The sequence below is a fragment of the Phalangium opilio genome, unplaced genomic scaffold, assembly GCF_054372755.1.
Source record: "Phalangium opilio isolate 3A_F unplaced genomic scaffold, DU_Popi_V2 ptg000059l_1, whole genome shotgun sequence".
NCBI lineage: Eukaryota > Metazoa > Arthropoda > Arachnida > Opiliones > Phalangiidae > Phalangium > Phalangium opilio.
In genome coordinates, this window is record NW_028324176.1 from 512,699 (window position 1) to 530,671 (window position 17,973).

The window sequence follows — 17,973 nt, forward strand, 5'->3', positions numbered from 1 at the left end:
CTTGGGAATTCATCCCATGTTTCCGAAACGCTCCCAATGGAGCTCCTCCTCGTCTTCCGGAGGAATGTTTAGGTGAGGATCAACGTTCTGGGGAGGAGCAGGATGGACCGGGAACCGCGCTGGGGGTTGAGGCCAAGGAATCGGAGGGAAACCAAACTCTGGTTTTTTAGGCGTCTGCCCGATGGGACGAGTCCCGAATTTTCATCTTGTTCTTTCTCTTCCAATATTTGTTTTTTGAGCTTGGCGTATGCCGTAATGGGTCCCATCATCTTCAATTCCTCTTCATCTGCAGTCAGATCTTGTACTAAATAACATTATCGGGCAATATGCCCCTCTTCCCCACACGAGGCGCAGCAGACTACGATTTCGTCACTATATTCTTGAGGCCCTGCTGGGCTCGCATAAAATATGAGATGTTCTGGGGGAACATAGTAGTCTTGGCGATCGTGGCCTTCTTGTTTGCATGATTTGCATACTTTTTGGCATCTTGGGCCTTGAAGAGTTTCTAAAACTGCTAGCGATTTGTCCACATTTGAAAGATGGGTGCGCGAGTAGGGTTTAGGTTTTTGGGAAAATCCTTTAGGAGGATCGAAATAAGTTGGCCTATCGCTTCCTCCTTCCGCCATCAGAAAAATGAAGTGTTTTTGTAATTCCGCTTAGATGCTTGGGAGATAAACTCCCATGGGAAGACAGAGATTGGCTCTCGGGAAAAACAGAAATATTCCCTTGTTAAGTTCGTGATCTTATTATTTTGGAGGTAAACTTGGACTTCATATTTCGACCGTAATCGTTTATTAACAGGAGGTCGAAAACAGATATCTACTTCATTACCTTCTGGCTGAACCGACGCCCTCTTACACACTTCTCGTCGCCATCCCAATTTAAAAGGTTCTAAATAAATATCGCGTAATGTAGCCCTATTTAAACGAGGAGTTCTCATAGACTCCGACAACGTGGTCGACGAACTTTCAGACGCACGAAGCGATCGGGATTGCGATAGAGACATTTGTTCAGGAGCTAAAATCTCCTCCGAGAAACCAGAAGAAGAAGAATGGTGTAACGCCGGTTCCGATACTGATTGTTCAGCAGACGTTGATTTGTTTTCCGGCGTAAGAATTTCTTCTGTAAAACTGGAAGTTGACTTTTGTAGCTCTGGTTCCGCGACTGATTTTTCATGATCAGACGGGGAAGCCTCCCCTGCCGCAGAAGGCGGACTATCGTTAGTGGGATGATTGAGCTGAAAAGCCCTCATATCGTGGTTAGTACGGAGTAGGAGAGGAGGGTCTTCAAAAAGGGCCATGCCCGGTTCACTATCAGAGTCAGTTTGTTGATTTGCATCATCTGGAATTGCGGAGGGATCTGTGGATCCGCTGCTTGATCTTCTAGAGGACTTGATGTCGACGGATGAGGGACATCTGGAATAGCAGGAATGATCTGTTGATCGACTTCCTGACCGTCCCGAGGCGGTGACGGTGAAGTAGAAGATGATGATGATGATTCAGATGACGTAGTTGAGGAAGTTGCCGTAGGAGGGTGGTCTATGGTACCACCATTAGTTGCGGGACTAGGCTCGGGATCATCTGCAACGTTCGATTGTGACGTGGGGGCATTTTCGGCATTGTCGAAGACGGCTACGTTAGTCCAGTAGAGTTTAAGATGCTCTAGGTAAACTTTCCCTACATTTTTTCCTGAGTTAGCGTCTTCTAACTCGTAGTCTACGGGAGAATGTTTTGCAACTATTTTAAAGGGACCTGCCCATTTAGGACTAAGCTTTTTCATAAGCTGAACTGTCGTACTTGATAAAGGATGTGTTTCCATCCATACGAGGGTTCCTTCCTCAAATTCTAGAGGGTCATGACGGAGGTCATAGTATTTCTTTTGGTGAGCTTTGGCTAACTTAGCTAATTCATTACTGAATTCTAATTGCTCCTTAAGAACTTTTAAAGCTTTTGTACGACTGGGGTCATCAGGGTCCAGAAAGGGTTCTTCAATTTCTAAATCCCAAGGGAGACGTGGCTCCCGCCCTAAATTTAAAAAGAAAGGGGATCTGCCCGTAGTTTCATGGGGTGCAGAATTGATAGCAAATTGAAGAAGGTCCAGGAATTCATCCCATCTATCATGATGATTCCCTACATAAAATGATATAAGTTCGCCTATACACGATTAACTCGTTCGGTGGGATTTCCCTTAGGTGTGTAGGGGGTAGTAAACTTGGGATTTATTCTTAAAGATCTGCAAGTTTGCAGCCAAAGTTTCGAAGTAAATTGTACCCCTCTATCACTAAGAATAGCTTTAGGAGCTTCCCACCTAGAAATAATAGACTTGAAAGCCTGCACACAGGTCTTAGTTGTAATAGTTTTAAGTGGTATCATTTCCACAAATTTAGTCATATAATCGACAAAAACTATTAAATATTTAAAGTGGTGTCTACTTTGAGGGAAAGGTCCCATAATATCGACACTAATCTGGTCCCAAGGACTTTTTATCTCAAAGGTTTGCATTAGCCCTGGCTTTTTTCTATTCCTAGCCTTAAATTGTTGGCATAACGTGCATCCTCTAACAAAATCCTGGATATCACTAACTATAGTAGGCCACCAATATCTATATGCCACTTTGCTAAGGGTCTTATCTTTGCCCCTGTGAGCTGACAGTGGGTGGTCATGTAATAACCTCGAGGGTTCTAGCCTTAAACGAGGAGGTAAATAAATTTTTTCAGGATAGTTCCTGTAAGGTCTTCTATAAAGAAGATCATTCTTTAATTCGAAAAGTTTATGCCTAATGGGGTTAGGTCCTTGCAAGGAATTGATAATAGGGGAAGCAAATGGGTCTTCCCTTTGAGATTTTCTTACGTCTTCTATTGTAAAGACTGAATATAAGGCTCTAGGACCTAGAGGACGTATCCGACCTTCAACCGAATCACTAGAGGAAGTTGAACTACGACTATCGGTAGAATTTTGACTGGTACTACTACTAATTGGATCCAATTAGAAGTAGAGGAGCTAAAGTTAATGCTTAAAACGTTTATCGGGGCCCTCGACAAGCGTCTGCTACTACGTTTTCTACTCCTTTTTTATGCTTAATAGTAAAGTCAAATGTTTCAAGGTACATTGCCAATTTAACTAGACGAGAATTAGGTTCCCTAATATTAAATAACCATTGTAGAGCTTGATGGTCAGTAAGGACAGTGAATTTACGACCTTCTAGAAAGGGCCTAAACTTCTTCTTTGCCCAACAAAAGGCTAAACACTCTTTCTCGCTAGTGGAGTACCTAGTTTCTGCGTCTTTAAGTCCTGTACTAGCGTAAGCTATAGGAACTTCGACATTGTCTTGAATTTGGGAAAGAAGGGCACCTAACCCTGCATCACTGGCATCTGTAGTTAGAATGCTCGGGGAATCCCTTCTAAAGGAAGCTAAGGGATGAGCCTTACTGATTTCTTCCTTGATCTTTTCGAACGCTTGTTGCTGTTCGATTCCTAAATTAAATTTTTGATCCTTCCTTTTAAGCTTTTTAATAGGGGCTACTATTTGAGACTAGTGATTAATAAATCGATTATGCCAACCTGCCATCCCTAAAAATCTCTGGACTTCCTTAACATTTTTAGGTGGAGGGAATTTTTGAATGGCTTCTATCTTAGAAGGATCTATGTGCACTCCTGATTCATTTACTATGTAACCGCATATGGTAGCTTCTTTCTGAGCGAACCGACATTTTTTTAACTGAAGGGTGAGACCCGCTTCCTTTAATCTATTTAAGACATATTCTAAACAAGCGAAGTGTTGATCCCAATCCTCGCTAAGCAAGATTAAATCATCTAAATAGTCTATTAATTGGAAGTAATCTGAGTCTCAAAAAATTTCGTCAATTAAACGCTGAAAAGAGCTAGGGGCGTTACAGAGCCCAAAACGGAGTAGGTTAAACTCGTACTTTCCCATATGAGTCACAAAAGCAGTTTTTTCTCTACTCTTAGGGTGCATTTCCACTTGCCAATACCCTGATTTAAGGTCAAGTGTTGTTATAAACTTCGGTCTTCCAACCCTAGCTAACATGTCCTCTATATTAGGCAAGGGATAAGGGTCCTTTATGGTAACCTGATTTAGTTTTCTGTAATCAATACCAAAACCTATAGGGTTTACCCCGTTTTGTTTGATCAACTAAAACTACGGGCGAAGCCCAAGGAGACACAGAGGGTCTGATTATCCCGTCATCTAACATTTCCCTTACATGTTGTTCTATTGTTTTCTTTTTCTAATCATTAACACGATAAGGCTGAGATTTTATGGGCGGACTATTTCCCGTATGAATCTCATGGAAGACTAGTCCTGTTCTTCTTTATCCGAAAACAACTCAGGAAATTTCAATAAAAGGGATTCTAATTGACGACGTTGTTCATAATAAATAGGGGCTGCGGAAACTGCGTCCCTAATACTATTCACAATCTCCTTATCTATTGGATCCTTTTCAAATGGAATTGAAAAAGGGATCTTTAGGTTATCCACTAAACATCGAGATGATTCGAAATCTAACTTGACCCTGTTTTCTTCAAGGAAATCGTGACCCAATATAAAGTCACTATTTAGGGAAGGAACTATGTAGAATTTAAAGTGAAATTGTTTCTCACTTTTGTTTGACTTAAGAGTAAACTCTAGATCATAAGAACCTTTTGTAAAAGTATATCGGCCATCGCCCCAAACTACACAATCTAATTGTTCATCTTCAGGTTATCCTGAAGAGTTTCTAAATTTACAAATCTTTGCCACTGATCTAAACTGACAAAAGAGGCATCAGCCCACTATCTAACTTAGCGTGAACTCACGCGTGTTCAAAAGTAACGGGAATGGTGACCCTTTTATAAACTGAACCTTTCCTGACGGATTAAATCCTCAGTGGGAACGCGACACGCTTTTTGGTAGGGGAATTTATTGGGTACCGGGAGATGGACCACGAGGGACCTCTCCCGCTTTGGCTTCCCCCGACTTGCTAATCTTTTTTTCTTGACAGTCGGGTGCTAGATGACCTGGTTTTTGGCAATTATAACATTTGATAGTACGTGTAGAGGGGTAGGACAAGGCCAATTGAAGACCAGGAGGTTTTGATCTCTGATTATTATATCTAGTAATGGATCTTTGACCTCTATTGGAGTTGTTAGCCTTAGCTTTGGGTCTAGAGTCTAAAGGTTTTAAGGGATATTCCCATTGAGGAGAATTGGAAGGATTGCAGGGCTTTGACAATGCCCGGGGGAACAATGACTATGGGCGGAGCCCCTGTTAGCTGGGCAAGAGGACTCAGCTGTAACCTTAGGTTTAAGGGGGTGATCTCCTCTTTTTTCCTTTTTTCGGCATTCTTTTTCCTAACTTCAATATCCTTTACAATAGTTTTACAGGAATTCCTTAATTGTTCCATTGTAGTAAATTGCAAGAAAAGGAGAGGAGTTCTTAGTTCATCCTTTAAATTGCTCTAAATAATAGGACCTAAATCCTTTTCGGAAAGAGGATGGGTCATCCCTAAATTTAGCTTCATAACCTCCCCGAATAAATCTTCTACCGATTACTTATCTTTCTGACTCCTATGGGAAATCTCTATCTTAAGCTTAGAATCAGCTTTAGATGTATCACTGAAGGGTGTATTTAACTTTCGGCTCACTCTGAACCGTTAACACCTCCTATAAGAGAAGGCGAAACAAGGTAATTTCTAGTTTAAATCTAGGTTATCTTATTTCACAGACCCAATCGTTTCAACACTAGTGGATAGATGAAGAATTAACATCCATATTATCAGAAGGGAATAAGAGAGAAGGGAGACATTAGAGCCTGCTTTGGTAACGAGAGTCCGACCAACCTCAAGAAAACCGCGAAAACTTTGCGCAAGTACACAGCTTTTAACCAATTTACTGCAAAAATAGTTCTTTAAGTTCTACGCGGTATCAGGCTGCCTATTTGTCTGCTAGATTTTCATTCTCCAAAGGCTTAGGGCTGTCCATGTTTCGTTCTTGTGTAATTATAACCTCAAGTATGTAATTTATTGAAACTCATTTGTATTTTTTAATATTAATTCAAAATAATTAGTTTTCATCTATTTAATACCTTCAAATTATCTGATTTTGGTATGTTCTCAATTCCCTTGTATCTAAATTAATTGCACAGCTTGATTTCGTTTATTAACATGAAATTCGGCCATTTTTATCTCCTTCAATGTAAAGTTGTAAACAAAACTACTTTTTATTCGTCAACCGAGACGTCACCTTCTTATGTGACGTCATAGCTAAGGCAGAAGTTAGTTAGCCAATCAGTGAAGGGTAGTTGATTTGAGGTTAGTAAGACTGTTGTTACGAGTGTAAAGCATTATGGAGATATGAAATGTGTCCCTTCTCTCTTATTCCCTTCTGATATTTTCTAATGAATATAAAAAATGCGTTTACATTATATATAAATATAGTAAAGCTGAATTAAAAAGTAAACACCAAATTTGAAATGTTAATATCAAAAGATGTTCTTGGAATATTAAGATGAAACAGAGCTTTATAGCTACACAACTACTTAAAGAATCGTAATGCCGAAAAATATTTAAAATATTTCCATTTAATATTCTGCAAAAAGGAAATGTTATCGTTTTGTAAGAGATCTTATCATCCTACTCGCTTTATATTAACTTTGATGTGCGTGTAGTGTTTAGATTCGGATGCAATCTTCATTACTCGTTCTATATAAACTCTCACTTGTGTCATTACATAGAAATAAGTTTATCTTAAATAATTAATTAAATATAAATGATATTAATTATTTTAATCGCCAGTAAATAACGATTGTCTACCCTTGGGTCGAATCCCATTGGATCGAACATCTTGTTCGACCGAATCCCGTTGGACCGAATACCGCCATTTGGGCGGATTTCCAATCATGAATTTTCCTTTAATTTGTGTTTTTTTTTTCAAATTGTTGTTTTTAAGTTAGTATTTATTCGTATGATCAGAGCTAATGGTTTCATTTGTAATGCGAATATCTTAGTTCAAAAATAAAGAACAATATTATTCAAAAAGGAGTAACGTTATATCGGAAGTAGGGATGGCGGTTTTCGGAAAATTCCGAAACCGGTATTTGACGATGTCAAATCCGGAATTTACCGGAATTCCGGAATCTTTTGACACTCCGAAAAATCCCGGAATCAATCCGGTTTTAATTCCGGAACCAAACCGCATTGATTCCGGAATCAATACGGTTTCAATTCCGGAATCAATACGGTTTCAATTCCGGAATCAATACGGTTTCAATTCCGGAATCAATACGGTTTCAATTCCGGAATCAATACGGTTTCAATTCCGGAATCAAAACGGTTTCAATTCCGGAATCAAACCGGCTTCAATTCTGGAATCAAACCGGCTTCAATTTCGGAATCAAAACCAAAATTACACCGACACCAAATCCGGAATTTAACCGATATCAAAACCGGAGCTATTAACATTAACTATATAGCTATAACTTACATTAACTATATAGCTATAACTTACATTAGCTATATAACTAATCAAGGCAAGGAAAATAAATTTTGTTAAAATTATGGACAGACAAATAGGCTATACACCATTAGCTATTATTGTATATTGTTTAGTTTGTTTTCCACGGTGGAATTTAGAATTTTCTTTATTATTTTATCACGAAAGAGAGCCAATCCGCCCCTCTTAGCCACCGACTTCCTAACAAAATTACAGTTGAATGTGACGCCACGAATAGCATTACGCCGGACTCCCCCTTGTCACGGACTGTCACAAATTCCGAACCCCCCCTTGTGACGGACTGTCACAAATTCAGAAACCCCCCCTTTAAGAGTGTGACGCCGTTTATGGAAGGTTTCCATTTGTATTATTTGAAGAGATGAAGATTGAAGACAATAGTGGTGTGTCTTACTCTTGATTCTTGAGTAATGTTGGCTGAAAACATTCCGTATGATCCGGAATTCCGTACAAACCGTTATTCCGTATGATCCGGAATTCCGTTCAAACCGGTATTCCGTATGATCCGGAATTCCGTTCAAACCGGTATTCCGTACGATCCGGAATTCCGTACAAACCGGTATCCCGTATGATCCGGAATTCCGTACAAACCGGTATCCCGTATGATCCGGAATTCCGTACAAACCGGTATCCCGTATGATCCGGAATTCCGCACAAACCGGTATTCCGTATGATACGGAATTCCGGTTTTCAACTTGGAAAATTCCGTACCGGAATTTTTCGGAAAATTCCGGATATGTTCCGGAATTCCGGAATTGTTGCCATCCCTAATCGGAAGTGAATATAAAATGTAATTTTTTGGAAAAGGCATATTAATTTGGAAAGTCAATGAAGATAAACTTCAATATTTTGGAAAAGGCGTAGCATTTTAGTTTTTTGTAAAATATTAGTAACCTAACCTATCTTTAGAAAAGACATTTTTATTTGGAAAGTCAATGAAGATAAACTTCAATATTTTGGAAAAGGCGTAGCATTTTAGTTTTTTTGTAAAATATTAGTAACCTAACCTAATCTTTGGAAAATGCATACTAATTTGGAAAGTCAATGAAGATAAACTTCAATATTTTGGAAACGGCGTAGCATTTTATTTTTTTGTAAAATATTAGTAACCTAACCTAATCTTTGGAAAAGGCATATTAATTTGGAAAGTCAATGAAGATAAAACTTCAATATTTTGGAAAAGCGTAGCATTTTAGTTTTTTGTGAAATATTAGTAACCTAACCTAATCTTTGGAAAAGGCATATTAATTTGGAAAGTCAATGAAGATAAACTTCAATATTTGGGAAAAGTCGTACCATTTTAGTTTTTTGTAAAATTTTAGTAACGTAATGTAATCTTTGGAAAAGGCATATTAATTTGGAAATTCAGTGAAGATAAACTTCAATATATTGGAAAAGGCGTAACATTTCACTTTTTTTTTAATAAAAATTACTAACCTAACCTTTGGAAAAGGCATATTAATTTGGATAGTCAATGAAGATAAACTTCAATGCTTTGAACAAGGCGTAACATTTTAGTTTTTCTTATGAAATATTACTAACCTAACTCTAACCCAACCATACCTTTAAGTGAATTCCCTCCCAAATACTGACGGCGCTCGATGCTGCTTAACTTCTTCGATCATCCAACTCACTCTATTCACTGCGCTACTGGAGCTCGGAAACAGAAGGAAAACGCTGTGATTTTCTATGTGTAAACCCATCCCATTCAGTCGAAAGCTATTCCATATAAATATACCCATTGAGCCGAAAATCGCTCTTTGGGCTATAAATTGTTTTAAATTTGGCTACAATTGTACAAATCTGAATTCGGTCCAACGGGATTCTATTCAATAGAAGTATACCATAAAGAACTTTAAAAATAGTTAAATCGTTTAAAATAAAGTTGTTCCTATTATCTTTCGAAACTTTGCTAATATTGACGTTTAAAGTGAAGGGTACCCCTCTTGCCCGCTTTCTTCAAATTTTAGGGTATATATACGATTCGTTTCCATTATAATAATAGATAAAAACGCATTCGGGAGAACCGATGGTGGAAGCCTTGCCATTGGGAGGCTAGACGTTTCTCGTAACCCTAGCCGATCGCCGCGTATATCTTAAAACCAAACGATAACGATGGAGAAGAAGCCGAAATGGACAAAGACCTGAAGATGGTGGTGCATAGAAGCTGGTGTCAATGTGGGATTGACGAAGAACAGAAGATGGTGGTACTTACGAGCTAGCAAGTACAGGCTAGTGTCCATGTGCGATGGACAAAGACTAGCAGATTGTGGTCCTTAGAAGCCAGTTAGTAAAGACTGGTGTTGGCAAATGAATGGCCAAATTTCCGTGAACCGTGAACGCGTTCCGGAAATTGGGTATTTGTTTGCTCCGATTTGTAAACTGCGAACGCGGTCACGTAGGGTCTGACAGACAGACAGACAGACACGGCCGGTGTAATACCTCTCCGTGACATACGTCACTCGGAGAGGTAAAAATAACAGAAGATCTGAGAGGAGGAGAAGCATGTAGCATGGAGGCATAATACCCTGCCATATCCAACGAGTAGAAACTCCAGGAATCTGGCAGCCATGCTACAATATTTTAGTTCCCCATCAAATGAGACCAAATTTGAAGTCGTAGGTCCAAGCACGTGCTATAAAACGCGAATTTTTCGAAAATCTGAAAATGTTCAACTTTTTAAATATTAGTTTTTGGAGAAAATAAATGTGATTTTCGTTATCAGGGGGTTCAATTTATATTTAGAAAGTGCCTTCAATTTCCTTGTATCTTTCATATTTCGCAAGATATTTCAACTTGTTCAAATTTATAAAATTGAGAACCCACTAAGTTCCACAAAAAGTGAAAATGAAAACCGTTTACACAGATATCTAGAATATCCCATATAGGGTATTTCTACCTACCTTTTTGTTGATATGACGAATTAGTAAGTTCCAGCTAACTTGATCTTTTCATTATGTTTAAAGGGATACATAAATGTTCTGAATTTGAAGAATTTGGTCTTTCACTTCAATATTACCTGGTCGATGTAACTGTCACATTGTTTTTTTTTAAATGTAAAGACTACTTTCCCATTGGTTTAGTAGCAGGGCCTGAAATAAGGTAAAATTATTATATAACGTGTTTCCAGTAACCCCTCCTTTGACAGGAAAATATATAGAACCCTGTCCTCCGGAATGTCCAAAAATAGTGTCGAAACCTAATAGTCAAGCTATCTCAACTTCGGAAATATTTATCGGTCAAAATGTGAAGTGACCTTAATTTTTTATTTTAAAAATTATGGGGCATTATCAAATTTAATTGGACAATGTCCTGTGTCTTGTGCCTATTCCCGGCCCTGTTTAGCAGTGTTTACCTGTTTGGATTAAATCTCGTAATCTAAGCTGCTGTTAATGACCGAGCTACACGATATTTTGACTTCACCATGAATAATCAGAACGGTCGGTCTACTCAAGCCAAATATAACCCGTAAGGTGAAGGTTCAAAGTAGGTATTTTCTTAAGTAGCTGTGATCTTATTTTTGAAAAGTTAGTTTGTATTTTAGTTTATTTAGTCTTTATGCACAGTCACGGTTAGTTAACCAATTTGGCCACTAAAAATAGAGGATGACTTCACATGTGGATTAGCAGAGGCTGGGTCTACGAATGTCTAGTTATTCACTCTCTTAGGAACGTCCTATTATAGACCCGCAACATATTAGTTTTATGAATGAACCCTTATTAAGCATTGTTATTTTGAATTTGAGAGCTGTCAAACACCTGGTCTAAGTCAATTTTTACACCCGAACAACGCCGCGTAGCTAGACTAGTTTGAAATCCTTACACACCACACTAACTTATTCATAGAAGAATGTTTTAATTTACGATTGCTGTGACGTTCAATTTCTGAATGTCTTGTATGGGTTATGAGTGAAAACAGTATTTTCAAATGATCATTGGTGTGAGATTTCGGGCTTTTCTATTGCCAGGCCTATCGTAACATTGTAGTGACTAGACGTTTTCCTTTGGATTCGGTTGTGATATCTTTTTTTTCCGTAGCTTTGCTTTTGTTTATTTGACTAGTCTTTTTGATAGAAACTTTCTTTTTCGTAGAAGCGTTTTTCTTGATAGGACCTGGAATTTTATTAGCATAAACTTTACTAGATTTATTGGTAGGACTTTCATTTTTGGTTGAAACGTTTCTAGTTGTCTTAGGAACCTTAGTTGTCGCAAGACTTTCTCCTTCAGTTTTGGTTGAAACTTTAATTTGTTTCTTGGTTTTGATAGAGGTGGTTTGTGTACATTTCAGGTTTTTCCCACCCTTATTTAGTGTATTTCTTTAGAGAAAGCACCTAAGATTTTGACCCCCAACGCCTCGTTTTCCCTTTCGGTCGTTTCTTTGTTGAGTTGCTTGTCGAAATAGATCTCCAAATTTTGCGTGACCTAGTTTTCTGTGCCAGGTTTTACGAAATTCTTCTAAGTCTTCGTACGAGAATCCTCTATTTATCACCTCTTCAATTTGGGATGCAGCTCTATGGAATGAGGCTTTAATTTCTTCATTATTAGCCAAAGCTAACATAGTTAGTTCTAAGAAAAGAAATCATTAATAAGATTTGCCCAAAGTTATCCAGAGCCGCCATGGTAAGCGGGCCGAAGCCCGATTGGTCTTGGTCTAATAAAAGCGCCCCTTCCCTAAGGTCGGGGCTCTGCTGCATGTATAAGCTCTAGAATTACCACAGTTATCTAGTAAAAAAAGTACGATCTAAGAAACCATAACTGATTTAATGAGCCATTCGCGGTTTCAACTTAATTCGGCATGTACTTAGACATGCATGGCTTAGTCTTTGAGACAAGCATATGACTACTGGCAGGATCAACCAGGTAATAACGAATAACGTTGCCGTCAGTTGACGCCAGTCCCGTGCTACGAGCGGCCCGATTAAGGACCGACGAGCCGGGTTAAAGGCGTCGTAGACAGGGCTCGACATAAGGATATTTTTTTTAGTAGTCAGCCTGACTAGTGAGCCCCCCTATCCCAATTTTTTTTAGTAGTCACTGACTAGTGAGACGCATGGTTTACGAATATTTGGGACATTTTTTTACTAGTCAAGTTGACTAGTGAGCCCCCAGATTTCGATTTATTTTAGTAGTCAAGGCATTTTTTTAGTAGTCAAATGCCTTGACTAGTGTCTTTTGTCGAGCCCTGGTCGTAGAACCGCCGCTTGAAGCGGACGGTTCCAACTTTATTGACGTTAAAACGAGAAGCCGAACCCTCTCGGAAACGGTTTTCTTCGCTTCTGTTTCTCGATTCATTCACCCGAGGCGATATATTTCAATCGCCGTGTTCGAGCGTGAACGCTGAGATACTTGGACTATTGCCCTTTACGAGACAAACTCACCATCGAAAAGCAATTATTACCTATTGGCCCACCAACGTCGCACCTCCGTTACGAGGACGATCTGGGACTAGCTGATAAAATTATCGCTTCGACGGCCGAAAGTCGGCTAGACTTTCGTTCTCGCCGGAAGGTCCGGGAGAAGTGACGTATTTCATTGTCTTTCAATTACCACAAATTGATGCTTGAAATAGTAGAGACAATTTGCATCAAATGATGGTTTAAATTGAAAGACAAAACGAACACGCTCCATAATAGTACCGTGGAACATAAGTATTAGGGAAAACTTACCAGTTTGGGAATTTTCAAATTTTTAACATTCCAATCATTTTTCCCAAAGTCCGTTAAAAACTTGAACTCACTAACGATGAACAATTTTAATTGACTCTCTTTTTTCAATATGCGAAGGGAAGAAAGAGGGAGGGTGGGTGGGTTGGTGGTAGGGAGGGGGGTGTTAGTGGAGTGCGAGGTTAATATAAGTTAACGGAATTAAGGTAAACTTTCATTGACAGTGTTTTATGGTGAGGAAATGAAGTGTAAGACGGCTTACTCACATTACCGTATTTTTCTTTATTAACGCCCTATCCCCGAAAAATAAAATAAATAGTTATAATAGCATCAGTTAGAGAATAACATTTACATTGCTTTAAGTTATGCTAATGTTCAGGATGTATTTCTGCGTTCACGTAGCTTAATTCATAAAAGTTTGGGTGACCAAAATAAATATATATAAGTAAGTATGTAAGTTAGTAGGTAAGTAAGCAAGTAACTAAATGATTGAATTAATGAATGTATGACTGAATGAATGATTGGAAGGTATAAAGCAAGCAGGCAGGCAAACAAGCAAGCATGCATGCAGGCAGGCAATCAAGGTAACGGGATTCCTGCTAAAAGGAAAGAAATGAATGAATGAATGAATGAACAAATACATACATATATACGTACGTACATCTCTATATATTGTATAACTATAGCATATATGAATGCTCACAGGCTTCCGAACTTCCCCTCCGACTTCATATCATACCTAGCATTGAGCGACGATACGTCAGGTGCAGGATTTAGGAGCAGCAAGCAGGGTGTCATTTTCAAGCAATGGTTTGGGCAGATAGTAAACAGGGACGCCTAGACTAAACGCGGACTCCACAACTGATTATTAATATTATGACCATTTTCTTTCCAAAAAAATAAAAACCTCCCGTAGTTTGTGGACATACAAAAAAAAAGATTTAAAAACGTTATATTCTATAAATAAGGATACCGTAGTTAAGGAACTTGTGTATAAAAAAATAAGAAAACGTCTCGACTAGCGTAGCCAACAAACGCAAAAGGCACGAACGATATCGTTGCAGCGACTAGACGGTATTCTGACTTAAAGGCGTTCAGTCATAATCCCACGGATGGTAGCTTCGCACCATTCGCCGCTCGACCAAGCACATGTACCAAATGTCCGAACCTGCGGTTCCCCTCGTACTGAGCAGGATTACTATCGCAACGACGAGTCTACAGTAGGGTAAAACTAACCTGTCTCCCGACGGTCTTAACCCAGCTCACGATCCCTATTATTGGGTGAACAATCCAACGCTTGGCGAATTCTGCTTCGCAATGATAGGAAGAGCCGACATCGAAGGATCAAAAAGCGATGTCGCTATAAACGCTTGGTCGCCACAAGCCAGTTATCCCTGTGGTAACTTTTCTGACACCTCTTGCTTCAAACTCTTAAAAGTCAAAAGGATCGATAGGCCCCGCTTTCGCGTTCCGTATTCATACTGAAAATCAAGATCAAGCCAGCATTTGCCCTTTTGCTCTACGCGAGTTTTCTTTCCTCGCTGAGCTCGCCTTAGGACACCTGCGTTACCTTTTGACAGATGTACCGCCCCAGTCAAACTCCCCACCTGACACTGTCCTCGGACTAGAGCCGGTAAATACCTCACCATGACCCCGGTTGGAATTAAGGCTATGCCTATCATGGGAAGTAACTAAAAATAGATAAATACAATGAGTAATAATAAAACCAAGAAAAAAATGCACAAGTAAAATTATAAAAAAAAGAGTTATAACCAGTAAATTAAATCAATTTTAAAATTATACAATGCTAGATATTCTACAGGGCCGGTAGGCCCTTGTAGATATGACTTGATACCCGTTTGTAATGCTAAACGAAAAAAATCACATTTTTAGGGTTAGCGTCCCATAGAAAAAGCATTACATTTTACCTGGTTTTTTTGGGGATTTTGTCATAGGCGATACGGAAAAACTACAGCGAAGTTAGTTTTCGGAATACTTTCAAATTAACAAGCATTTACTAAATGAAAAACTTACCTGCTTAGTTTTTAAATAATTGAAGTCTAATTTTTGTAATTTAACTAATTAATTATGCCTCGAATTCCCTATTTCATAGCAGACGACAGTAAGAAAGTTTATTTCATAGCAGCATAGCCCACTCGATCCGCGCTCCTGGACGCTGCGCTGCTCGAGCGCGAGCAGCTTGCGTCGTGACGCGCGTGATCGAGTGGGCTATGATAGCAGACGACTGTAAGGCAACGCTAATTATTTTTTTTATATTTCATCCGAGCTTTAACACCTTTATTTGGATTTTCTATATGAACTATAACGCCCTTAAAAACCAAAATTGTTTTTATCAGGTCCAATTTTCGTCTAAAAAAGTAATTCAGGTAAATAATTACAGTTAATAGAGGTTTTAATATCGTTTGAAGTAATTTTTCGACGTTCGTTTTGGCCAAGGCTTAAGTTGAATTTTGGTAAGTCTGTGTAATATACTCTTTATAGCGTCTTTCGTCCTTTATGATTATAAAAAAAGCTGATTTCCAGCTCTGTTTTGGAATTTGATTTAGTCTGCTTCGTTTCATGCTAGAAACATATCCTAAGTTCCCAACCCTAGGTTTTACACTTAAAATACTACTGAAAAGATGACAAAGAGTGTTTTTGCTTGGCAGTTAAGACAGTGGTGTTTACGTAAGCGCAGCTAATTCAACACTTCCATATGAGGTATACAGGGTTTCATTATTTTTTAATTATATATTAATTTTATTTTGGCTATTCTCAGTGAGCATTCATATGTTAGAACGCAATTTCGGATTTTTGTGGTCTCTCAAGTCTCCAAAACTGTAAGTTTAACATATTAGGGCAAATTATTATAATAATCAAGAATATGTATTGATCATCAAGGGTATAAATAGGCAACCTAAGACCCATTTGATTTATGATGTAATAGATCATGTGAAATTTAGATACAGGGTTAAGCTTATGTTAGGCTAGGTTGTTATGAGCGGCTAAATGTTCACCTGTTTTTGGAATTATCAAGTTTTATCAACTGAATATATTTCCCCTGCTCCAAAATTTTACTAAATTGGATTTGTTTTTACCCCTGATTATTGCTAATTATCTTGTTTATTGCCACAAATTTTCTAAAAAAATGGTATTTTAGCTTCTTTCTACCCTAAAAAGAGGCGCACTTTTAGCCATAATCAATGCACTTATTTAAGAAGTAAACAGTTCTACGAAATTAACTTTACGATTTTGAAAAGGCTATTAATTTTATTTAATACTCACTAATATCTCGTGCCATCATTATCAATAATGTATGACAAACCAAAGATGATTTCGTTTTATATTTTATTCAAAACCGCTAACAAATAGCATTTTTGGTTCCTTAGATAATAGGGACGGGAAATGACATTTTCAGCCTGTTAAGAATTGACTACTGCCTTAAGACTGAAGTGACACATATTATACTAAAACGTCTTTGTTTGGACCAAGACCGAAAAAACCAACGATATGAGTGAGGTTTATCAATTGACTGAAGTTTCAGATATTGAAATTTTTCTTTAAGTATTTCTAGTAGTTTAATCCTTAATCACTATTTAATTCAATCAACTGATTTTACTCTTAATCGATCTATTCCCTCTAAATTTATTCAAAAAATTGCATATCTCCGCTTTTTCAAGAACAATTCCATTTTCCGAAAACATTTTATCATGAAATTAATTATTTTGAAGGGAGTACGTTTAGAGGGATCAATAATTAATATTTGTAATATTCCACTGAATTTCTAATAAGAGCACCCATACACTGCAAGCACGGATGACTGCAAAGTAAGTGAAGTCATTTACGTATTAATTCCGCTGAAAAGAATATAAAATGACATTGTACAGTACTGAGAAATTTTTCTTTTTATGGAATCTTTACACTAACCTTTGGTTATTTTTATGCTTATAAAATATTTTTCCCGTCCATGAAAGGAGAGCTACCTACTAAAAGGTACCACATGGGACAAAAGTTGTTAATTTTCCTTTGATAAACGACATTATTTTATTAGTCCGAGCAAAATAAATTACTCTTCTCAGCAAATTGTAACCATTGAAAAAACATTTTTTGGTGCAAACTTGAAAATTTCTCAAGCCACTAACATTTAAACCAATGTCCGTCAAGGTGCTTACAAGTTAATGTGCAACGACACGAAATCCCTTCAAAATAATTAATTTCATGATAAAATGTTTTCGGAAAATGGAATTGTTCTTGAAAAAGCGGAGATATGCAATTTTTTGAATAAATTTAGAGGGAATAGATCGATTAAGAGTAAAATCAGTTGATTGAATTAAATAGTGATTAAGGATTAAACTACTAGAAATACTTAAAGAAAAATTTCAATATCTGAACTTCAGTCAATTGATAAACCTCACTCATATCGTTGGTTTTTTCGGTCTTGGTCCAAACAAAGACGTTTTTGTATAATTACGATTTAAGTCCCCGTTTCATAAATTCCTGATACAAGAAATAGGTGCGATCCATGACTATGGCAACTGCCTTAATTCTGAAACCTCTGCCTAGGCCCAACTCTAAGCATATTTCATTATTACCAGAGGCAAATGGTCCCCTGCCGGAAACTGTCAATGCGTGAAAGTGAAGGCTTCTATTGGGATGAAGCCGAAAGCTGGGGTATCATAGGTTCGTGCTTTTAACTGGTGAGAGAAGGCTATAGGTTTTCCAACAAATACCCACGTCCATTACAATTATTTTAGTGCCGGACACAAGGACTATATCAGGCTTAAATATGGACTGAGAGCCATCCGT

At 38.0% G+C, this 17,973-nt stretch overlaps 1 pseudogene; it reads right to left on the minus strand.

Annotated features, from left to right (window-relative positions):
* Positions 1 to 14,070: 14,070 nt before the first annotated feature.
* On the minus strand, positions 14,071 to 14,983 carry LOC149667229 (large subunit ribosomal RNA; annotated as a pseudogene; the record flags this gene model as incomplete).
* Between the last annotated feature and the right edge of the window lie 2,990 nt (positions 14,984 to 17,973).